The sequence below is a fragment of the Chinchilla lanigera genome, unplaced genomic scaffold, assembly GCF_000276665.1.
Source record: "Chinchilla lanigera isolate Chin_1 unplaced genomic scaffold, ChiLan1.0 scaffold00117, whole genome shotgun sequence".
NCBI classification, from domain to species: Eukaryota; Metazoa; Chordata; class Mammalia; order Rodentia; family Chinchillidae; genus Chinchilla; species Chinchilla lanigera.
Window position 1 is genome coordinate 2,718,332 of NW_004955518.1, and position 24,780 is coordinate 2,743,111.

The window sequence follows — 24,780 nt, forward strand, 5'->3', positions numbered from 1 at the left end:
TGCTCAGAAAAATCATTCTCTCTCCCCAGCAGTGCTCAGAAGTCCTGGGATGGCATCTTCCTTGGCTCTAATGTGCCCATTGCTCAAACAGACACAAAGAGCAGCTCAGACGATGGGGGGCTTGATTTCCTTATGCATTGTGGGTATTCAGTATCCTTGATCTCTGTCCAGTGGACGCCAACACCACTGCTACCTCCCACCCCAGCAGTGAGACCAAGAATGTCCCAGATGTTGCCAAGTATCTCCTGGGGGGACACTCATCCACTAGCTGAAAATCACCCTAGTAGGAGGTATGAGAACAGAAAAAGGGTTCAAGAAAAACACTAACTATGAAGGGCGAGCCCTAGTCAGCTGGCGCAGAAGGATCCCCTGCAGTTCTAGGGCCTGCCTAGCTAGAGTTCTGGGCAGGAGGGCTGGGTTTCGGGACATTAGGTATCATGGCCAGAGGTCTTCTGCTCCTGCTCAAAATGACACCGAGGTGCCTATGTGGCACCACGTTCTCTTCTGTAATTCAAGTGTAATGTCATTACAAGCCCTAACTTGCTGAGCACTGACACTGCTGGTGCAGGGTGCCCCCTCCCATGTGTCTGTGCTTTCTCAGTCATCATATGAACGTCCCCAGACAGGTGTAAACCTCATTTTTCAAAGGTGAGAGCCAAAGCGCTCAGTAAATACCTGGCCCCCAAATCTTGGTTAATAAGTGGCGGCCAGGATTGTAAGCTACAGCTATGGGCCTCAGGGTCCTTGCCTTTTCCTTGTACCCTGGGCCACCTGCATTTCCAGTGCTGATCAGATTTCCTACTTAAGCACCCGTGACTTACAATTTCTGTCCCCAGTTCTCCTTTGTTTGAAATCTTAATATTTTTCTTTCCTTCTTCCTTCTGTACTCTGTGGAATATAATTTGAAAGTTTAATCCTTTTATCTCTACAGGCCAGAAATAATAAAGGAAATCAATAACAGCAATTGCAACTATTGCTCACCCTCAGATGTATGACCACCCTTCACTCTTTCTGTTGGCGATCTGGTCACTTTAGAGATTTGTTTTGTGCTTGCATTTAGAATTGTGGTTTTTAAGCAATCATTTTAGAAAGGGCATAGTACAATGAAAAAGTACATGCCTGAGACTGGATTTTCATTTTGGCTTACAACAGACTTACTGTATGATCTGGGAAAATGATTTAACACCTCTGAGTCTCATTTTTTCAGCTATTAAATGGTGACCTGGACTTATTAATCTACTAGGACTCTTTAAAAATTTGATGGAAGCATTAAGTCTAGAATTAATTCCATGACCATTTAAAAGGCTTTGAAATATTTAGAATAGGTTTCAAATAAGTAGCAAGAGCTGCTTCACAGGGAGGTGGCTGGAATAACAGCTCACAGCTGACTTCAGCTGTACGCTGTGAGGACAGAGAAGGGGGCAGGGCTGTGTCACCTGAGTCTTGATGTAATGTTAATTAAAAATGCATGTCCAAGCTGAAGGAGGACACCTAGTGAATTAGTGATGGCCTTCAGTGTCTATGTTGTGGGGCTGACAAGGGATCCGGACAGGGCTTAGAGATGGAGTGCAGAGCAAAGGACAGTGTAAACAGCAGGGTTCAGAAATGCACCTTCAAATGGCTTGGGATGCAACCATGCTGTAGCAGCCTATCACCGAGGATTAGGTGAGCACATTGCATTTGGCAGAAGCGAGGACAGAAGCTGTGGCTCCCAAACACCCAGGGCAGTACCACTGCCAGCCACGGAGGCCCAGAAGGAGTGGGGAACCTGTAAAGATGGCAGAGGCCTGTTCCCTGCCGAAGCCAGGAACCTCTGCGGGAAGGAAGGAATCTGCGGACTGGAGGCCTTCTCTCTTTCACCCATCCCTGATCAGCTGCTGTCCAATTGATTTTTCCAGTTTTAAGGCCTCAGAGGGAGATTCTAGTGGGTCCTAACGCCTTAAATATGGAAACCCCATTTGAGGACATTCGCCTGAGCTTCATGGTGATGGTGACTGGAAGGCTTTAGGAGAAAAATCCCTGGACAATAGCCAGGGAAAGGAGCCTCTTCCTCTCTCCAGCCCCCATGGGCCATATTGCTAACCCTCCCACTCCCTACCTTCGTGTTCCATGTGGGAATATGGGCCAGGGCACTCTGGAAACTCAGTTCCCTGCTTGGCCCTTCAAGTCCTGGGCAAATACAAAAGCCACGCTGGGTAAGGACAGGTTTCAACCCTGGTCATACTGACAGAAAGTCGGCCCCGAGCAGTGGAGAGAAGAGAGAGTTGAGGGGAAGACTTCGTGTAAGGGGAGGATTTGCATGAGAGGAGTGAGGAGAGGTGTGTCAGATGGCTGTAGGCTGGGCACGATGTCTGGGCAACACGTAGAATTTGGAGGAATTGTAAAGCCACAGTTAAAAGAACTGCATCTTCCACATTTTTATGTGTTGAGAAAACCGCTGATTCCTCCAGAACAAAGCATCTTGCATCCACTCCACACACTGGGTCCTCTGCTTTGTTTCTCCTTATATCCTCGGTCTCTAGAACAGTGTCTGGCACGTGGAAGAGATTCAATAACTATTTAATGAATGAATAAATGAATGAATGAATGAATGAAGATTTAATCATCAGTCTCTTGAGTAAACAGTAAAAAAATTAGACTCCATTTTTAAAAAATTAGACTCTGTTTTAAAAATTATTTTCATATTCCAAAACCAGTGCCTGACACACAGTAACTGCTGAATAAATGTTTTCTGAATGAGGTGAAAGTTTCCATCACTGACAGCAGGCAACATTTGCAGTCTATAGCTGTCCTAGAAATCATTTGCTCCCACCACCCCGCCACCCCCTCATCCCTTGCTCAAATTCTAGATTAATTTAATTCCCTCCAAAAATATGCATGCAAATCATGTTTCGGCTACAGATCAAGCCAGGTAAATGTCTACCTCCCGTCAACAGAACAGAAATAAACACAGGATAGAGTACGACATGGTTTAAAGGAGGAGAAAATGTCTACTTGTTTGTGTTAATCTGAGGGGCTTATTTTATGAGAAACTGTGTATTTGTAGGATCCTAAATGAGAACCTCCAGACCTCCCAGGCTCCCTCATGAATCCTTTCAGGAGAACACTGCTTGCAGGACAGTACCTCCACCACCATATCTGCACAACAGATATAATCACTATTATTAGGGTGATTGGCATCAACACTGTCATTAAAATGTTGCATAATCTTACATTCTTGTTTTTGTCTATGGTAAATTAAGATCATTTTCATGTCCTCTTGAAAGGATTCAGCTGTCCTACTTCTTTTCCCACCACCCTCCCGCTGTCCCCATCCAGTCCCCCTTTGTTTTCGCACTAGACTATCCAGGCTAAGGTTAGGAACATCCCTTGCTCATCTATATATCCCAGCCTCTTCCCACTACTGTGAAATGTGGCTCAGAATAAAGGCTCGCTACATTTGGTCAAATGAATGGATGAGTGGCCTAACTCATTGCAAGAGAACACTCCTTTCCTCCAGGCACCTGTAGTAGAGAAGCTGGTTCTTTATGCCCTCCTCCTATTCTCCCATGGTTGTAGAATTTTCAGTTAGGACACGCCACCCAGTTAAAGGCCACATCTCCCAGGCTCCTTTGCACTTAGGTATGGCCATGAGATAAAGTTCTTGAAACGAAATGAGAATAGAAGCTTTGTGTCCAGCTCCCAATGGTGCACTTGAAAGATGAATGCATTCCCTTTCTCACTTCTGGTTCAGATGTGGATGTGGTATTGCCCACCGTGCAGATGAGAAGAATATCCAAAGATGGCAAAACAGTGAGATTGAAGGCAACAGGTTCAACAGCATCATAGCTGTTGTCATGCAGCCCCAACGAGAGACTCATGCTTTCCTAGCTTTTCTCTAAATTAGCAGCACCATCTCCATTTTGCCATACTGAGGTACTTGTGCCCACTGAGCCTTGTGCCATTTTGCCATACTGAGGTATTTGTGCCCATACTGAGCCTTGTGCCCACATTTCTCAATAAAATCAGCAGAAATTCTGGACATGAAGCCAGTACTTCCTGGGATGTTGTTCCTTCAGCCTCCTCTGCCACTCAAGCTCCTACTCCCTGACCTATCCTTGCCCCCCTCTGAGCTCCAGACTTGACCTTACCCAGGAGTTTCACAGCATAATCTGAATAACGGATAGTTTGAGAGGCCCTGAGCAGGTCCATCTCCTGCCTGAATGCTTTTTACATTTCCAGGTAGAACTTGTCCCATTTCTTTTTCTCAGCTTTCCCTGGGGCTTTACTTACTGCAGGAGGGCAGCACAGTTCCTTCAGCCCAGCCACTAAGATGCCTCTAGAAGGGCGGACTGAGCTCATCTGTGCAGATTGGTTTTGGGTTATGAGAGACCTCCTCAAACATTAATACTCTTTATAGATATCAAAAAACTTCCAAGAGATCTCTATTTACTTCCTCCCATTTACCATTTTTGAAAACAGATGATCAGAATGTCCCTAAACATTCTAAAGGGAAAGCAGTTTGGGAAGTGAATTTGTTCATGCAAAGGATGTTAAGCAGCTGCCCAGGTGTTAGCCTAGGCACTGCGGGCACAACACCAAACAGACAGAGAAAGAGACAGGTGTCTTCTTTCAGTTGGAGGGAGACAGATAAGGTGGAGGACAGGAAATGTGGAAAGGAGAGTGGGATGAGAAGGGGAGGGAGATTGGGAAGAAGAAAACTAAGTCATTTCAGATTGTGATAAGAGCACCGTGAGGAAGACACAGTGGATAGGGAGGTCACTACCCGGGGACACTGATCTGAGGTGCAAATGACATGAAGCCAGTTGTGGGGGGATAATGGGGGAAGGACAGCAATGCCAATGCCCTGGGGTGGGAATGTTCAATGTGTCCAGAGGCAAACAGAAGATGCGTATGGCTACAGTGAAGTGAGTGAGAGGGAGAAAGGAAGAGAAGAGCTCAGTTTATGCATCCCCTTCAAAGGCCACACGTGGGGCTGGAAAGACCAGAAAAGAGGAGACAAGAGGCCCACCTTTAACTAGTGCTCTGACCAACAAGAGAAGAATTAAGAGACCTCTGGAAGTCTGGGTTCATGTTCTAATTCCTCCACCTTTGCCCATCTAATGTCCTGCAAGCAGCACACTGCCAGAAAGGTTTCTGGGTGTAACCCTGCTCATGACAATAGACGAAAAAAGATTCTAGCCTTAAAATCCTCTTTTTCTACATTTATAACATTGTAGGGGCTGGGGATTTAGCTCAACAGCGCAGGGCCTGCCTGGCAAGCACGAGGTCGTGAGTTCAATTCCCAGTACAGGAAAAAAACAAAAACAAACAAACAAAAAAATAACATTTTAGCCCAGGTGGCCCAGCCTCAGCTTCAAGCCACCCAAGACAAGGGACTCGGTCAGGCCCCTGGGACGAAGGAGATGTGCTCATGGGACCCACTGTATATCTTTGGACTTCAGGTTCACCATTGAAATGAACATAGATGTCTCAGAGAATAATGTCAGCCAGTTAGAATGTAGAATATAGATTCTAGAATCTACATTTGCTTTCCTTCTTCCTTTCTTTCTTTTTGTAAGTCATGATAACTTCTGCTGTCTCAGTAGCATATCTCCCATCCTCCACTAAAGTAAGTGCTGGCAGGTCTGCAGTCAAGCTATTTATTCAATGCCTGTGTTACAGGGACAGATATTTGGTGTAGAGGCCATGGTATTTTCCTTGAAGAAGCCTAAGTCTAGTGGGGAGCCAGATACTGAGCAAGTAATTTCTGGGTGATCAGTGCTGTGGAAAAGAAAGTCAGATTCCTTTGGAAACATTGCCATGTACAATGCCCAGCACTGCGCTGAGAGAGCTCTATTCTCAAACATCTTATCTTCATTTTGGGAAATTCATTTTAACCTTTGAAGTTGTTTTGCTTTGTGGTAAACATTGGAGGAAAAAATAGGAGCAACTAGTTTTGCTTTCTGTCACCTCCCTGCATAACACTATCTCCCTAAGCACGACTTCACTTCATATTTCTTACTCCAGAATCAAACTATATTTTTGAGCATTGTAACATGAAATGTGATGCGGAGTGGGAGGCCGAGTTCAGCATTTGGCCTGAGACGATCTGGGCTCAAATCCCAGCATTGCCTCCCCAAAGTCCTTACACACTCTGAGGATAATAACTCCCATCCCCACTCACAGGGTTATTGTGAAGATCAATATGATCATTTACATGAAAATGCTTTGTAAACTATGGGGCCCTATTCCCATGTCAGCTGCAGTCTCACAAGTCTTAGCATATGCTGAGCTTCAGCTTTTCCTGACACTAACACACACATTTCTGCTATTCTTTTGTAACACTCTTCATCATGTGCCCCTCCTTCCATCTTTTCTTTGTGTTCACTTAAAAGCTGAGCTAGAATGGCTTTCCTTCACCAGCACACTGCTCTCTTTAACTGCCTCTCCATTTCCTCCTGTGATTTTCTGTGGTGGTGCAGATGGGGTGTCAATTAAAGCTTCTCCACCTTCCCTGGACCTCACAGGGTCACCCTCAACCCAGATGCTAGATGCTCCCCTTTCCCATTTCCTAAAGTTCCTTTTAATCCAGATCAAAATTGCATCTTGACTGGGGTCATGCAAAGATCATTCTAGCTGTCAGCTTTTTCTTGAAATCCATCCCTGTTGGTGGTTGCCCTGGAGGAACCACATGGAAGCCTTGAAGGTCAGAATTCTCTTTAAAGGTCTTGTGCAGCGAGCCTCAGTGGTGACTCATGTGGAAACTGTCCAAGGTCATGTGGAAACTCCAGAGCTTCCTTAGGGCTCCCAGACATACTTCCAAACAAGCCTACTTAAATCAAAAGCCTTGCAGAGCCTGACTTTGCTGGCTGCCATGTCTCTGTTCGTGCTCCTACGGTGAGGCAGGACCTCAGCCTCCCAGGCAGTTTGCCTCTGATGCAGCAATGGATTTACCTGTTTTGGAGGCAAGCTTTTCTCCAGTGACCCACTAGAGGCAGCACAAGCTTGAGCTCTTCCTGGTCCAGGCAGACCACCATTGCCAGACCTGGTACCGCCCCCCAGCCTCTCTTCCTAACTACACAGAGGACTTTGCATGGAAGCGTAGGAAGTCAGAGCAAGACTGTCCTAATTCTCCACTTGGAAAATTCTAGTGGTTGCCAGGTGACAGCACAGGTGGGGACTGGGGAGAAGTCTTGGGCAGGCAGGCAAAGAGAGACTGTGGATTAATCCACTGCTTAAATACAAACACGGGAAAAGTCAAGCATACATATAGGAACTCGAGATCATTTTTTTTCCATTTCAGTTAAAGAGGTTGCTGGGTAATTGCAATTCAAATGCATCTCCTCCACTGGAAGTAGCTGCTGCCTGTGACAATGAGCGGGAACAAGTGGGGCACAGATTGCTTGGCGGTAGAGGAGGGAGGAGGGGGAGCCTAGGAAGGGATGTAGCTCTTGATCGAAGATGCGAAGTGCAGCAGGGGTTGTGGCTGTATCCTGCCTCCTGGCCACTGATCTTTGCTTTACCAAGCAACAGTACCTTTCTTTGGAGTGACTTATGAGGAATCCCAGAGGGTGTGTGGATGTTTTCAAGCAAGACACAGGAGCTGTTTGGTTACTGCACAGGATCGAGTTTTTTTTCTTCCTCTTACCTTTTTTTAGCCTTCTTAATTCAATCTACCCATCTTCGATAGTCATTACCAAATGTCCCTGAATCCCCCAGGTCAGACAGAAACAACTATTGTTTGCTTGGAACACAGGTTCATTTATATGCTGAAATGGAATACATCTCACAAACAGCAAATCAAGAAGCATTCTGAAAAATAAGCACTGGCAAAGGAAAAAAAAAATGTAACCTTATATTGTCCAAAACACTCAACAGGGGAAAAACCATCATTTTCACTTGCTCGGTCAGAGCCATTCATAGACTTCATCTTTCTGTTTAAAATATGTTTCAAAAAAAATGTGTTTCCCTTTATGTTCTGGTAATGAAAGCCTGAGGTTTTTGTTATTATTTTGGTGATGACTTTAGAACTGTTTAAAGATTTTCTTGGAATTATTTAAGAAAGTATGCTTTTTCTTTTCTTTCTTTTTTTAATGGAAATGTTGACCCATCAGGATTTATTTAAATCCTGCCTGGTTATGGGCCTCCAAAGACAAAGCCATATCCATGGCAACAACAGGCGCCCGGCAGAAGAGAGAGCCACATCCAGGCACTGAGCATAATAGCTCTGTTTACTGATGACTACAATCTTGAAAGCTCTACTGTACATTCCAACTGGAAGCGTGGGCCAGACTCCAGGCTCTCCTCATCTCCAGCTCCGGCATCTATAATCAGAGCCACAGAAAGGGGCAAAAGACCTTTCCAAGCCCTGGGAGTGAGAGATATGATGCTTTTCCCAAGGCTCAAGATGGTCCCAAAGGAACAACAGGCCAATCTGAAAAGGAGACTAGAACAGAGTAAGTCACAGGGGACCTGTGGAGCGAGCTCTCTCGGCCTGAGGGTTTCCTTCCCTCATTCCAGCTGAAGACAGCTGCCCTACGAGGCAGTTTCTGCTCCAGAGATAAATAGGCCCTCAGGCCTGAGAGGTATGGACAGCAAAAGCAGCCCTGCCAAGTTCATATCCGAGTGTTTTGTGATTTTCCCCTGACCACTTACACCAGTGTGCCTTATTCCACATGACAATAACACCCAGTAAACACACAACACTCAGTCAAGGGCTGTGCACACCCAGCACCTCTCAGCTTTCTGGTACATAGGAATAAAACAAGAACAGACATAGCTCTCATCTAACAGCTCATCACGATATGTTGGACTCCTATTTGGCAGAATTTATGTAGCACAATCAATTTGGAAATAATGCTTTCAATTCCCTTTTACTGTATATGTTAGAGCAGTGTCTTGTTAGCTAGTATGATGCTTTGACTTTTGAGCATGTAGGGGCAAACCCTTGAGTTGAATGCATCTGAAACAAATTGTCCAATAGATCCATCTTTTTTTCCTGAAATAAACCCACACAGCTCAGGAGTCTATGTTGGAGAAGGTCTTCTTGTAGGCTCCCAGATATCCCTCGGCACAAGGCTATTCTAGAAGCACCAACCTCCTACTGGCTTTCACCTGTTGCTGTCACTTTAGATGTGGGTGGCTAGGCAGACCCTTCAGTGGGCAGGGCTGGCAGTGAGGGGACAGACTCCAGGCCAGTTATACTATACCCCTTCCTCTCTTATCCGGGAGGAGTTGGACGGCCTGCCCTCTCATCCTGAAGAGAAAACCGGACGTGCTGGGCCTTGCACAAGAAATGTCCTTTTACTTGTAGATGATGTTCTGTTACTAAGCCAACATTGTCAGCCATTCACCAAATGTTCTCTAGAATCTGAAGACATTTTAGTGCACAGTCTAGATCCCATTTCATCTTTTTCCTCTGGATTACTGTCTTCTTTTCTTTGGTTTCATTCAGAGTGCTGTCATTCCTTTATGGTTCTTTTACAAGCAAAAAGCAAAGAGATTTTTTAAAAAAACTTATAAAGAGAAGTTTTGTTCTGCTCTTCCTCCTGGAAGTCCCTGAGGAGATTTATGAAAATGAATTTCTATATCAAGAACCACAATAATTGGAGTTGTTCAGGCTTAGCAGAAACAACACATACTTTCACATGCTGGAAAAAGACTAATGTCAGATAAGATAAAATAATAAAAGCGGAAAATGAAATTCATTCCATATTAGACTTAGCAAAACTAAAACTATAATAAAAAGCTTCGACATTTAGAGAACACTCTTTACCTTTTAAATATGATCTTCTGGGGATAAGATAAAAATCTAAATCTAAAAACATACAATCATTCTGCTTCCAAGAAAGTCAGACTCCAAAAGTCCATAAATGTCCAGTCTGCTGTTCATTTTGATTTCTCCTTTGCTTAAACTGTGTTTCTCTGTGAGGCAAATAAACTTACCCAAAAGACACAGCAAGTCCGCAGCTCTTCTCTCTGGTACATTATTAAAATTTAAGTGTTTTAGAACTCCTTCTGAGTCTATAATTATTCCAAAATAGAAAACTAAGAAAAGGTGAAGTGAGAATGACAGCCCGAAGGGGCCTCTAGACTGTGGCGATTCCCTCTAACAACTGCCATTTGCCAATATACCTGAGGGAGGTGAGGTCAGAATCCTGACCAGTAAGGATAACTGACACAAAGGTAAAGTTACATTGCTGGTTAATGAGGATAATTGGCTTGGGAGTGGGAGGCAGAGACAGGACACAGGAGCCTGGAAAAGAAACTTAGGGTTCCACAGCTCTACCAGCAGACTGAGGAAGCAATAGTGTGCTTCCTTGTTTGGCTCTAAGTGCCTAAGTGTAGGGACACGGTTGGGTTCCGGTGTAGACGTCCTGGCCTCTTTCCCTCATCACCATGGTTGTGTGCTTGCTTCTCCCAAAGCAAGGTCGAGTAGAACAAGTTCAAAATTCCTGAGGAAGTTCTGAGAGACCAAGTGTTCAGCCAGTGCAATTCTTTTCTAAATGTGTGACTTGGTTTTGTTCTCCATCTTCTACTTGGGCCATAAGCCCCTGGCAGGGAAAATGAGCTCGGTGACCAGATGCTGAGCAGAAGGCATGACTCTCAGAGCACTGTGACTTCCCTGTTTCTGTCTGTGCTGGACACTCCAGCTCAAACAGCTTTCCCTGGCAAGAGTCCCAACCAGCTGAAATTTTGAAAAAGCCATCAGGTCTGGTCAGAGAGCCTTGGCTGCTTCCACTAGCCCGTTTTTAACACAAAAGCTGGCCCCTCATTGTAAGTGGTTGCCCAGCACACAGCTCTGAATGGAGTCCTTTGCAGTCTTTTTCACTTGGCCTAGTAACCTGAGCTCATGCTCCCTTTCTGGCAAGGACACTGTGGAAAATTCCCTACATAAAGCTCTGGCTCCATTTCCTAGTAATTCTGCAAAGTTCTCTCTGTGTAATGGTAAAAATGGAGCACCCTCGCCATCCCCGGGAAACAAGGTCTGAAATAAAGAGCACTTCGGCACTGGCAGCAAGAAATGAGTTCCACTTTTCAGCATGGAGCTTCTCTGAGAATTTAGAATGAATCTGGCTTCAAAGCTTATTACGGGGACTGTTCCAACTTGAAGACTGCTAGGACCTTAGCAGGCCCACATATTTCCAATGTCTTGGCAAAGCTTTAGAGACCATGTTACCTTCCTTGGGTCACATTATTATCTGTAACTATGGGCAACAGCTTCTGGTTTTATAAGCAATAAATCTGGAAGAGGGGTCAGATAACCCCAGGAGCAGCCTCAGCTCTCACACACGCACTGAGATGACTTTGCTAACATGCGGTCTTGGGAGAAATTCTGTATTTTCTTCAAATCCCAGGTTCTTCATCTAAGAAAACAGAAAAAAATGGAGAACTCAATGCCTACCTGATAAGGTCAATGTGAAAATGACAGTACATATACTATGCCTGCTTCCCAGGGGCACATCAGTATTCTCACCTTCCCCTTCTCCCTTCCTCCCATTCCCCTCCTCTCCTCCTTTATCAAGCTGTGATTTTCAAGCTGTTTTATTTGCTGGAAAATTTTTAAATTAAAATAAATATGCCTGTAGAAGCCAGACATGAAAAATAGATAAAAACCCAAGTAGCTACATGTGAAGCACCGGTTTTTATCTGTTTTTCCTCCCTGCGGTAGTGGCTTCCACTTCTTAAGTGTCCTAGGACTGACCTTTCTCATTTACTGGGAAAACCCTGGGGGTACAGGTACATCCCCCTCCTTTCATGGTCCCTGTCTCCCAAACCTGGGCAATTGGCATCTTCCCAGAGAGGGGCCCAGTGTGTTTGGGGCTTAAATAAAAGCCCTTTGGCCTAGAGTTCTTTCAATTTCTGCATTGCCTCTGATGAACTCTCTTTCCAAGCGGATGGCTGGGTTCACACCTAGGAGCTGGTCCCAAGCCCTGGACTTGGTTGTGATTGTTGAGCCGCTGGGTCAGTTGTACCACTTGTCTCTCCCGTGTTCACGTCCCCCGATACTTGTACTAAAACATGATTATAAATAGTTATATCCTTGTTTCCCAAAAGTGGGAAAGTTGAAATGAATAGAAGGGGGGTTTGCTTATAATCCTACCATCTGAAAATAGCTCCAGTTGACATTTGGTAAGTTTCCTGTTTTTATGTATGTGTGCACTTACTTATATAAACATGCAAGTAGGTGATACAAAAGTGGATTGAAACTATACATATAGTTTAGGATTCTACTTTTGCCCATGTTCTTAGATCACTTGGAGTATAAATAATACTTAATATTCTGTCACATAGAGGTACTGTTTGTTTATTCATTCTCCTGCTGCAAATCCTTTCTGTAATTTTGATTATTTTTTCTTATGTTTCTATATGAATATTTAATTAAAATGCTTCTGTAAGGAAAAACATCCTTGCTCATAAATATATAAATATATCTTTGCTCTTCTTTGGCACTTGATGTATCAAAGATAGAGTTCTAGGAGTAGAATTATCAGATGAAAACAAGAAACATGCTTACGGCTCTTGGTGTTTATTATGTGCTGCATGATTTCCAGGAAACTTGTATCAATTCATGTTCCCACTGTGTCCCACAATCACACACAAAGAATGTGCAAGAATCTGTGTGTCAGCTCAAAGCACTCACTCTACAAAATTATCTCTGGGTCTTTGGTGAGTCAGGGTCATTGACAGACTCTACATAATGCCACAGATGCTACATAATGTAGCAGGATCAAAAGGCATTGGAAAATTTTCACACTTTACTGACCAAGACTCATTTTTTAAAAATAGCCTAACAAGCAGCCCAGAGCCCTTACTGGCTCACATAGTACATTTGTTCAAATTAGAAACAGTTTGCTTTCCTTGAGGCCATTTCCAGCCTTTGGCCTGAGAAGTCATGAATGAAGAGTGTGAGGGCACAGGAGGCCCTTCCGGTGCGTGGTACAAGATTCACTAGGACATCTGCATGCAGGTCTAGAGGTCACAGGTTAAAAGGTCACCTCTGCCTTCACAGGTCAGGTACACAGAGGACCTCTTATACCCACCAGTGTGGACTCAGTCCCTCTCCACCCATCACGGCCTACTGCTCACAACAGCCAAGCACTGTTTAGAGAATCCCTCAGCCTCCTATTTGCCTAGAAATTACAAGTGCCCCCATAGGTGTCTGCTTTCACAGGTGTTCCAGCCTGTATTTCCTGTCCTCTTAGTTGCTCCATTTAGATATGCCAGAAGTGCTTCAAACTTGTCAAAGGAAACAAATCTCATTCTCTCTGCCCCACTTCTCTGTCTCTCTAGGGATGTATATCGTCTTAGGGTTGTCAACAAATCATCCCTTCCCTTCCCTTCACACCCTGCCACTGAGCCGTTGCCAAATTCTGATTATTCCTCCTTCCCTTCTCTTAGTGCATTGCTCTCTCCACCTCCCTTGAGTCCATCAACCCCAGTCAGGACGTTACCGAGCACAGGTTATGGAAAACTACTCCAGCTTCTGATAACTGCCAGGTCGACTGTTCTATCTTTGACTCAGTAAACACATTTGATGCTTACGTAGTCTCCCAGCTTGCTCTGTGTCTCTAACTCCCCTTGTTAGAGTTTAGAAAAGAAAGCAGCAGTGGATGGACGAGCATCCAGAGGCAAGAAATAAATGCTGGTTCCCTGCTCTTGCCAAACAGATTTGCTGCTTCAGCACAGTGAGAGAGTCAAGGCAGAAGGTGATGCAGCTGGACTGGCTGGAGGAGCTGGGCCAACGTCCCCAACACTCACTGGGGGAACTTGTGATCACAAGATGAGTTTCCCAGGTCTGCCTCAAGTGTCGCAAAATCCTGACAGGCTCCCACGCCCTGCATGCAGCAAGTTTCCAATTCTGCACTTTGCTTTTGAGCTTCCAGAGGAAATCTTGTTGCAAGTGTCTCCCTGAAACTAACCCACAGTTCTGAGGAGGCAGAAATCTCCAGCGGCAGACACACTGCAAGGATCCACTGTTTCCATTCTAAGATTGAGAATATGACATTGTGAGGCAGCCAGGCACATGGTGGGGGCTCGTATAAAGCCTTCTGTTCTTTCCAGCCCCTCCTTGCCCCTCTTTCTGGGACTTCTTCTTAGAAAGTCTAGACAAAAAATAGGAAAGATATCAGAGAGAGATTGCCTGAGGTTTCTTTCACACTGCTACCCTGAGCACTTACCTGTCTATTGGCAAACAGCTTGTGCCATAACCAATCCTCTTTCATTCACCTTCATCAAGAAGAAAATGCAAAGAAATGATGGTGAAAAAAAAAAGTTGTCTTTGCTCAAAGAGAGGGCTGGCCTTTGCCCTCAGCTTTTGGGAAGTAATCTGTGTCATGCATATCTTTGCTTAGAACAATGCCTTATGACACCAGATCTCAGTGTGGAGCTGGCCCTACTGGGGTATCTGTCTTAGGGTGACATGCCACAAAGACCAACCATGTGAGTGGGTTGGGGTCACGAGTATCCGTCAGCTTGGAAATTGAGTTGCATCACATGGGCAATCAATTAGACCTACATAGTGGAGCACCAATAAAAACTATGGACAACAACTCAGGTGAGGCAACACTCCCTGCATACTGTCGTGCATCAGTATCAGGAGAGTAGCAAGCCTTGACTCCATGAAGAGACAGAACAACAGGATTTTTGCCTTTGGAATCTTCCCAGTCTCTGCCTATGTGTCTTTTCCTTCGGTGAGTTCAGTCTGCAACTCTTCCAATAATAAACTGTACCTATGAGTATTACAGCTTTCCCTGAATTCTAGGAACCTATCTAGCACATCATCAGTCCTGAGGATAATTTTGGAAACCTCCTAAAATTGCACTTGGTGCCAGAAGTGAGGACAGTCTTAGGGCTCTGTCCTATAACTGTGCAGTTTAGTTAACTCTGGGCAAGGGTTTAGAGTAGAGTACATCATAATCTAGTGTGGTTGGCAAAGAAACTTTCTTTTACAACAAAGTTGCCCAGAGTCTGAAAATGTTACGGAATCCTTCTCAGAACACTTGTTCAAATAGTCTCACAGTCCCACCAAAGTGTGGTTTGTGCTGATCACTAAAAAAGACCAGCCAGACAATGCCAAAAACCCTAAGCCCAGGAATTTCATCCTTGGGTTGGAGCTCTCCCCAACTTCTACTGTTAAAGGTTTCCCTTCCCATTCAGAATGAAATTCAAACTTCCTACTCTATTTATGTGTTTTTGTGTGTACAGTTCCCTCACTACAATGCCAGTCTAAATCAGTGGCACTATGTAACAGGTACACTGTAAATGTCTGCTAAATAAACGAATAGTTCCAAACATGAAGAATATAAAATGCATATTTTGCCAGCAAAACTTTATCTCTCACTTACCTTTTAAAATTATTTTTTTGGAGATATAATTCACATACCATAAAATTTAGTCTTTTATAATTCAGACTTTTTAGTGCAACCTTATAAATATGCTTAACTGCCATTATTTATATGAAATCACAACTATTTAATTTCTTTGGCTTACTTTTAATTTCAGCTCCTCCTTCCTTTCCACCATGCTGTTCTAAGGGTGTTGCCAATCACAACACCCAATATGCATCAACCGTGGGGAAGGCATGGGTCCTAGAGAGATCACAGTTGTCTCTAGCACTTCCCAACAGAAAAAGAAAGACCTTCTGTCAGGCAGGACAGCTATGAAGAATGAACCCTGAGCTGCAGTGCTCAGAGCTCTTGCCCCGTGGAAGCAGCTAGACCATAACAAGTGGAATAAATCTAACCCATAGAGAGAGGGAACATTGGTTCTGGTTGTCCCCAAAACTAGCCATACCATTTCTCACAGTTTGGATACATAAACTAATGATATTCCCTTGGGCATGAACTAGTTCCAGTGGCTTTCAGTATCCTAGAACCTAAGGTGTTCCAATCAATAAAGTCCTTGTCCCGTTTGAACATTCCCTCAACATAGGTTTACTAAGTACTTCCTGTGTTACAGGGCATTGGCCTTGAATCATATAGTCTAAGGGGCTATGGCAGGTGTGCTAGTGCCAGGAGAGGAAATGTGCAGAGCGTATCACCTACTGTCCAGGAGCAGGAGATTTGAGGGGGAAATCCCTACTATACTGAGACCTAATTTGTCCCTTTAGAAAAGAACAACAAAGCCTCATGAGGTCATGCGGGGGCAGGCTTTTTGGAGATGGCTGAATCTAGAGTTTGTGATGGTTCATTGTCTAGGGCTGGGATTAGTGGTGTGAGTGCTACACCTGCCCTAGGGCAGGTAGCCTGCATGCAATATAAGGGAGGAAAAGAAATTTCTTTCCCCTTTTGCTCTTGTTGCTTTTGCTGCCATGAACTGTTGCCCCTCTGCCATGTGCCACTCTGCCTTGGAGCCAGTGGATTACAGACTGAAAACTCCACAAACTGTGAGTGAAATAAACCTTTCCTCTTTTAATTTTGGGTATCAGATATTTTGTCTCAGCAATGAGAGAAAAGTAACTAAGATACTAAGTGACTTGAAGGGATTGCTATCAGCAAAAGAGGTGAGGGAAACTATGTGAAGGATGTGCTGATTGAATTGAGCCTTAAAAGATAGATGACATGCCATTATTTAGAGAAAACATATAAGTGCTTTTCAGGTAGAAGAAAGATTGAGCAAAGGCTAGATACAGGAAACAATGTGAAATTAGTCAGAATTGGGGATTCATGGAGAAAAGCAGTAAAAATTAGGCTGCTAAGGGGTTTGGAAGCTCTTAGCAAGCCAAAGGCCCAAAGCTTTAGAGCAGAGGAACAGCATGTCAGCTCTGTCCTGTAACGGGCTATAGAACCAAATATAGAAAAAAATGAGTAAACTGGGGTAAGGGACAGCAGTGTGGTACATATTGCAATAGTCCAGAGGACAGGATGATTTGAACCAGGACAGTGGCCAGAGATATGTAAATACTATTGAAGCAATGATAGGATTTAATGCTGTGATTAGATGGAGTGGCAGCAGAGAAGAATTAAAACATGATGGTGGTGGTGATGATGGTGGTAATGGTGGTGTGATGGTGGTGGTAGTGGTGATAGTAGTATGACAGTGGTGTGATGGTGGTGATGGTGATGGGGGTGGTGATGGGGGTGGTGGTAACGGTGGTGCTAGTGATGGTAGTGGTGATGGTGGTGATAGTGATGATGGTGATGGTGGTGTTTGTGGTGATGGTGATGGTAGTGATGGTGATGGTGGTGATGGTGATGGCGGTGGTGGTGGTAATGATGATGATGGTGATGGTGGTGGTTGTGGTGGTGATGGTGATAATAGTGTGATGGTAGTGGTGGTGATGGTGATGGTGATGATGTTGATGGTGGTGGTTGTGGTGGTGGTGGTGGTGATAGTGGTGATAAGGGTATGGTGGTGGTGGTGATGGTGATGATGATTGTGATGGTGGTGATGGTGATGATGGTGATGATGGTGATAATGGTGTGATGGTGGTGGTGGTGATGGTGATGACAGTGATGGTGGTGATGGTGGTGGTGATAGTGGTAATAATGGTGTGATGGTGGTAGGGGTCATGGGGGTGGTGATGGTGGTGGTGGTGGTGATGGTGGTGATGGTGATGGTGGTGATCCTGATGATGGTGGTGGTTGTGGTGATGATGGTGGTGGTGATAGTGGTGATAATGGTGTGATGGTTGTGGTAGTGGTGGTGATGGTTGTGGTGGTGATGGTGATAATGATGATGATGGTGGTGGTGATCGTGGTGGTGGTGATGGTGATGGTGGTGGCAACCAGCATTCCTTGGCTTTAAACTAGGCCAAGCACTTTATGTGGATAACTTAATTTAGTCTTCACAATGTCCTGAGGTAAGTCCTATTATTTCTCCCATTTTAGAGTTGAGAGAACTGAGGAACAGGGAGATTAAGTAACTTGCATCAAAAGAACCTGGGTGACTTTAGAAAATAAGGAATGAATCAGAGGAGACTTGGGAAAGAGAAAGAGATCACTTCTGTGCACACTGAGTTTAAGTTACCCAACTGTAGGATCTAAACCTCCACTAGCAATCTGAGTGCACCCTGGCCAAGCAGGAATAGTCTTACTTCCGTTTTCTTAATGAGTACAAACAAGGCACAAAAACCTCAGGCTTTCTTAAATCATGATAGATTATCTTGACTGCTCCCCCATCCACCATACCTGTCACTCTGTGACAAAAGGAAATTAGATTCATCTGATAAGCGCTGTTTTTCACAAAGTAATGTGGGATGTTTATCCAGTACCCTGTGGTCTTCTAGGTGTTTGCAAATTGATTTTTTGATTATTTGTTCTAGTGATTTTCCAAGTATTCAGTGTTTTTCCAAGTTAGATTTATAATGTGAGTGAGCTAAAATTCATATTTGCCTTCCCTTTCCTGTGTCATTATGAAGCTGTAACGTTGCATTTATTCAGGGTGTTTGTATGCTGCACCACGCATACCCCAGGCACATGCATACAAGTCTGTATGACTGTATGTACACTGACTGAAGGAGACAAAGCCGTCTTCATGCAGAACCCTTCAGAGTTTATGACTGTATCCAAAGACAGAAACATACTGAAAAATACGGTTAGTACAAATAACCCAAATATATTCAGTTCTTCACTCCTTAGAAATATTTATATGATTATTTTTTAAAAAATGGGTTCTGAGTACATTAATAGAGCACTGGCCTAGCACATATGAGCCATGAGTTTGATTCCCAGTACTACACACACACAAGCACATACACTCACACAAAACATTTCAAATAGAAACATTACTACTCTGTTCATGTAGCTGTACTGTGAACACTGACCCAAAGGAAGATATAAAATAATTTTTAAATATATCTTTTCTCTATTCAATCCCCACTCTCTGAAGCCAGGATTTGGAGGGAGAAGGGTCTAGCTAGTACACCATGCAGGAATTTATTTTTCTGAGTGTGTGTGAGTACAGTCTACTATGGCTTGGATTTACTTTGAGTGTGTTCCTTAAGAATTCACATGTTTAAATTTAATCCCTTTTGTAAGGTACTAAGAGGGGAGAAACAACAGAATTCTGGATGTTAGAGGTGAGGCTTGGGAGGTGACTAGGGTCATCAGAGTAGAGTCCCAGGACTGAAACCTGGTGGCTTTCTATGAAGTGGGAGGGAGACCAGGGAAGATACAGGTGCCCTCCCTGTCTCATACCATGTGATGCCCTGAGTCACCTTGAGACTCTGCCAGCAAGAAGGTCACTAGGTCCTCATCCAAGGCCAAATTGATGAGGCTGCCCCGTCTTGGCCTTTCAGTCTCCAAAACTGTAGAGGCTCAAAAAACCTCTTTCCTTTATTTTGCCAGTTTTAAATAATTGGACTAACATTCTAAAGTTGAGTACTACTAGGTAATCAGAAAAATAAAGTCCCAGAATAGACCTTTCCTGGTAAAATGAAAGGCTCAGTTTAAAAAAGCAAAAGGCTATTTCAGCTCAATGGTCTATGCATCTAAAGACTGACCATAAGGATTGATTAAAGCAAATTGTAGCAAAGAGGGTTGTGCAAAAATGCAAATAGAACTTAAATAATCATCTCCCCATAAGTGTAAACCTTCATTAAGTATGTATTTTTAAAAGTATCATCTCTGCTCTGAGATGACTAAATATTACAGACATGTAGGGAATGTTTTTGTCAAATCCATGAAACCAAAAGGGTACTTTATGAAAATGAATGATTAATAGGATGAGCAGATCTGACAGCCGTCATAGGAACGCAAGTCACGAGTCAGAAAGCAGGCGTATCAGTCAGCTTTCCCACTGCCGAGACCAGTGCCCAACGGTCACACCTTAAAGCAGGGAAGGGTTCATTTGGTTCTGGGTTCAGAGGGTTCGCCTTGGTCGGCTGGCTCCAAGGCAGACACAGCACTGGGACGGCTCGGCGGAGGAGCGCTGCTCCCACCTGTGGCAGCCGGGAAGGGGACGGACAAGGAAGGGACTGCGCACGGGAGCACAGCCTTCCACCTCTCCGTGCTCGCAGCCCAGCCACACACTCAGCCACGAGCTCCTCAACAGGAGAGTCCGCTGATGGGAAGAGTCCCGTGTCCAGTCAGCTTTCAAAGGCCCCACCGCGGAGCACAGGAGACTCCCGGAGGACGTTTTAGACCTATACCATAGTGTTCTAAATTTCAAAACGACAATAGCACAGCTCTTTGATGGCAGTTCCGTCATCAGCTACCCTTGAGGCCTTTGCCCACTTCGGCTCAGGAGGGCTGAGGACTGTTGCTGTTTCCATAAACCCTAAAGCACAAAACTCTAGAAATTCCCTTTATCAAACACCCGCTAAGAATGTGTTGTCAGTGTCCTAAAGGGGCCCAGGAGAGATAATAATAACGGCATCTAGTAATAAAATAAGGACTAAGTTGAAAAAGGTGTGCTAATATCTCCCCGCATTCATAGTAGCTGCTCAATAAATATTATCTATGATTATTACTAGGATTTTCATTGACTAATTAGTGGTGCCCCATTTGGTTCAGTAACACAGGTTACCTACTGATCGATCAATTTATCCTCAAAGCTCTTTAATGGGAGTTTTAAATGAGCATGTATTTTGCCTGAAACTTTTCTCATGAAGGATGGTTTTTATGTCCTTTAAACTTTAAAAAGAAAGCGAACTTGAATGTCATGTGGTCGCCAAGCCATTTTCGTAGCCATTGCTCAGTGTTAAAGGCAGTCTGGGAGTGAGTCTGGGAGGCTTCGTGGAATACAGCACGAGTGGGAACGAGCCGGGACCCCTCACTCCCCGGGTTTCCCTGTCGGCAGGTGTCTCCCAGGGAACAAAATAAAAGCGGGGGCACAGGACGCACTTGTTTGGGGAACACTTGGAATGCGGTCACAGCAAAGCTGAGATTCTAACTCTAGTTATATAATGAAGGCTTGGAGTGTTTCTGTTTTTTAAAATCAGACTATGTCAAATATGTCAGGGCGTGAAAAGACATGTCTGTAATAACTTGTTTTTCCTTCTCCCCTCTTCCTACCAATCGCAGACCCACAGCGAGACAGACTGTGGAGATGGAGAAGACAGGCAGGCAGGGAGAAGTAGTGAAGGGACCAAGAGGCGATACATATGTACCAAGATCCCACGATGAATGTATTTATTCTATATAGCAAACATATAGAAATGAAACGTTTTAAAAAATCGTAAACTCAGTGGACTGTACACTGAACTGCACTGCCCTTGGTGTCTTTTTTGGAAATCGTGCTATTTTCAAAGGACAACTTAAAAGCCCTATAATGTCAAAAATTGCACCATTTCTTTCTCTTTCATAAGAGGAGCAATTTCTGGTCTTTTGCTCCGTATCCGCAATATAAGTAGAAATTCAGGCCCAGAAACTAGCAAGAACATTCATCACAGAACGAGGTTGCGTGGCTCCTGCATTCCTTCCCCCGGCACCAAATCCTAAATTCAAAGGCTAATGTCGCTTTCTGTTGAAATTTATGCTCCTCCTGCCCAGCTCCGAGCTCGGGAGGTTTTAACAAAGTCCCTCTTTCAGCCCGATTCTGCTCTAGCCACTCTGAGACGAATTTATAGGTTCTTCTAAAAACACGTCTCACGTAAATTTCTAAAGTGCCTCAAAACTAGTGCGTTCCCACACCGGGAGTCGAACCCGGGCCGCCTGGGTGAAAACCAGGAATCCTAACCGCTAGACCATGTGGGAGACGACAAGAGCTCACGCGAGATCTAATAAATTGAGTCTTTCGCCGGGGCTTCTGCTCTGTGCCCCACCCTCCTGCCAACCTGAAGCTCCCTTCTGCGCATGCGCCTATTGTATGGTTTGGTGTTGATTTTTTTTTTTTTTTTTTTCACCCCTGGGAGGCCTCTCCCCGCGCGGTCCTCACTGGACCTTCGGACCCTCGCTCTGCGCGCACTCCGGCCTTTTGTAATCTAATCCGCTGTCCTGGTCCTACATTCCACGTCCACGCTGACGTGGACGCCAGCCTGGATGCGCGATCCTCATAGCTCCTCTCCCGAGCCCCGCGGAGCGCACAGGACCGGTGTGGGCGGGGAGCAGTCCCGCCCCGCGCCCGCCCTGGCGCCCCCTCTCCTCGTGGTGGGGACGGCCGCGGGCGCCGCCCGGCCCCGCGGAGCTGCGCTTTCTTCTGGAGAAGGAAACCGCGGAGGACGGCCGTGGTGTGCGCAGGCGGCTGCCGCGCGGACCGCCCGGGCTTTCGCGGGAGCCGCCTGCGCGCGGCGCGACCTCAGCTTTGCGGTCGAGCGGCGCCGGCGTCTGCGTCCGCGTCCGCGCACGGTCTTTCTGCTGGAGACAGACCCCCGGGACCCCGCGCCAGCCACAGGGCTTAGAAAGTCCTCCGAGGCTTCCGTGTGACGTCAGGAGGTGGGGCCCAGACCCCGAGCGGAAACTGGCCTGCCCCGCGAAGCTCCCCCGCGGGAGTGAGCCAGTCCAACAAAATTAAACTTCAGGTCCCGCTGAAGAAAAGCCAGAGGCGTTGGCTGCAGACCTGTAATGCACATCCGGTGCTTTCAGATGTTTTCCAGTTAGCTCTCACGGTGCGTACACCTGCGAGGTGCAGACCTTCCTCAAAGTGTATTACCTGTGAACGGGTTCACGCACTGTTAAGGGTGATACACGGTGTCCACTTGCAGTTAGCACTTTGAGTGACTCATCAGTTGTACCTCCTGGGGTGAAAAGGACACGCCCTTAGCGCTCTAGGATGTTCTTCACTGTGTCAACTTGAGAAGTTTAAAAGTTCAACTAAGTGATTCAGCAGGGGGCCAAGGTCCTTACTTTGTAAACATCTTCAGCTTGCGGAAGAGGAGGGCATGGAGGTGGTGTGGACGTGGGCGGATAGCCGGCATACGACATAAGGGAAGGAGAGAGGCTTGCTCCCCGTTCTTGCTCTTGTTGCCTTTGATCTTCTGCAGCCTTGGACTGCTGCCCCTGTGCAGAGCGACTCTGCCTTGGATCCAGCTGATCATGAACGGAAACCTCCACACACTGTGAGCTAAATAAACCTTTCCTTCCTTAATTCTGGGTGTCAGGTATTTTGTCCCAGCGATGAGAGAAAAGAAACATGCTTTTTTTTTTTTTTTTAAATCATTGAGACAGCTACTTTACTTTTGAGAAACATCTGCTTTGGACACCAAAAACATGCTCTCCAAAACCATCCTCATCAACTACAGGATTCTCCACATCCAGGCTTCTCAATTTACCGACCCGGAGGTTTACACCTGCTCTTCAGTTTTCTATTTCCATGTGGTGGCAATTCTTTTTTAAAGTATCGGTTTTAAAGATTAACTATCTCAGTGTGACTCCTATGTTGGATGGCACCATCGTTAGAATATAACCAAAATACAAGTTTACTTTTGTCTCACACTCTCCTCAAATTGAACTTTGTTCCATTTTTCTCTTTCCTGGAAGAAAATTTGAGCAATAACAGGAAGCTTTGTCTCAGTAAGTTCTAAAACCCAGTTGAGGATAATATGCTAGCTAATAAATCAATTCTAGATAGTTTTTCTATCTCCGTTCTGCATCATCTTTCTCCTACCCGCAACCCAACCACCTCACCCCCAGTCGGCTAGAAGAAGAGGTGGCTGGGTCCAGCTTTTGTTGTCTCGCAAGAGCCAGTTGTGGGCTTCTCTTCCTGACTCTGTTCGGTGACATCACATTAGCCTCAGAGGTCTCTCTGAGAGCATTTACACCATGGAAATTGGCAAATGCTACAAGGCAGGGCTTTTTTCCCTGGAGAAATGGTGGGCTGGTTGAAAAATAGTAATATGTGTTAGGTTTGGCACCAGGTAGAGCACGAGACAGGGGTAGGTAAAAACAAGCTTTTATTGCGGGAACAAGAGGGATGCTAGGACTGCAGAGACACTCAGAGGAGGGAGCTGAGGAATGGGTTTTTATTAGGTCGGACTGGGGGTGGAGTTTACGTGGGCAGGCGAGGTGGTGTACAGATCTCGAGAGGATTGGGTGTTTGTTGGCTCGTGCACGAAAAAGGAGCAGGAAGTTTTGTTTGGGACTAGAAGAATAGGGAAGTTAGTCTTGGAGGGACACGTTGTCATTTTGGGATTAACGCCATATTGGATTGTCTCCATGAGGGCCCTAGCAAAGTTTTATGTGGGCGGAGACCCATCAGTATGTCAGTTAAATGTTTATCACATCAGTGCTGATTCTCTTCTCACTTCTTTCTTGGCTTTCCTCCCTTGGAGGCTCCACGGCCTTCCAAGATTGGAGTGTAGGGAGAGAAGGAGAAAGGGAAGACAGAAGTTCCTAATGGACTGCTACTGTCTGGAGTCACCTTACTGCTTTCTGGGTTTGCACTTATTTTAGGGCTCACTTTTTTCTCAGTATACTTGCTTAGGCCCCATTGCAAGGAAGCTAGCAATGTTTGGCCTTAGACCAGTGGTACCAGGATCAGCAGTAGCTTTGTTAATTCACATCCCCAGTCCCATCTGCCCCAAGACTCCCAAATGAGACCTTCAGGCCCTAGGAGTCTGAATTTTAACAAGCCCCTCCCTGTAGAAGATTTTGATGCCACTAGAGTTTGAGAAACACTGACCTACAAGACTATAGGTTAGCTTCAATCTCTTAAAAACCCATGATCTCAAAGGCCTGAAAAAAATATAGCTTCAGGTTGTCAATGAAATCTAAATTCTCTGGCCGTCTTAGAGCCAGCTTTCTACACTGCTACCCTGCACAGCCAGCCCCTCCTGCCCCATTCCCTCTGCCTCATGAGTTCCTTTGCTCTACCTCTCTCTTTTTGCCACATCTGACCCTAACTGCACAGCCCCATGAAACTTCTCAGGTCCTTACAGTCAAAAGGAACCCTATTTCTTCCAAATGCCAAAGCACATAC

At 45.2% G+C, this 24,780-nt stretch overlaps 1 non-coding gene across 1 annotated transcript; it reads right to left on the reverse strand.

Moving 5' to 3' along the window:
* Window positions 1–21,548: 21,548 nt before the first annotated feature.
* On the reverse strand, window positions 21,549–21,620 carry Trnae-uuc. Its single transcript has one exon. It is a non-coding gene; the product is annotated as a tRNA-Glu (tRNA).
* Between the last annotated feature and the right edge of the window lie 3,160 nt (window positions 21,621–24,780).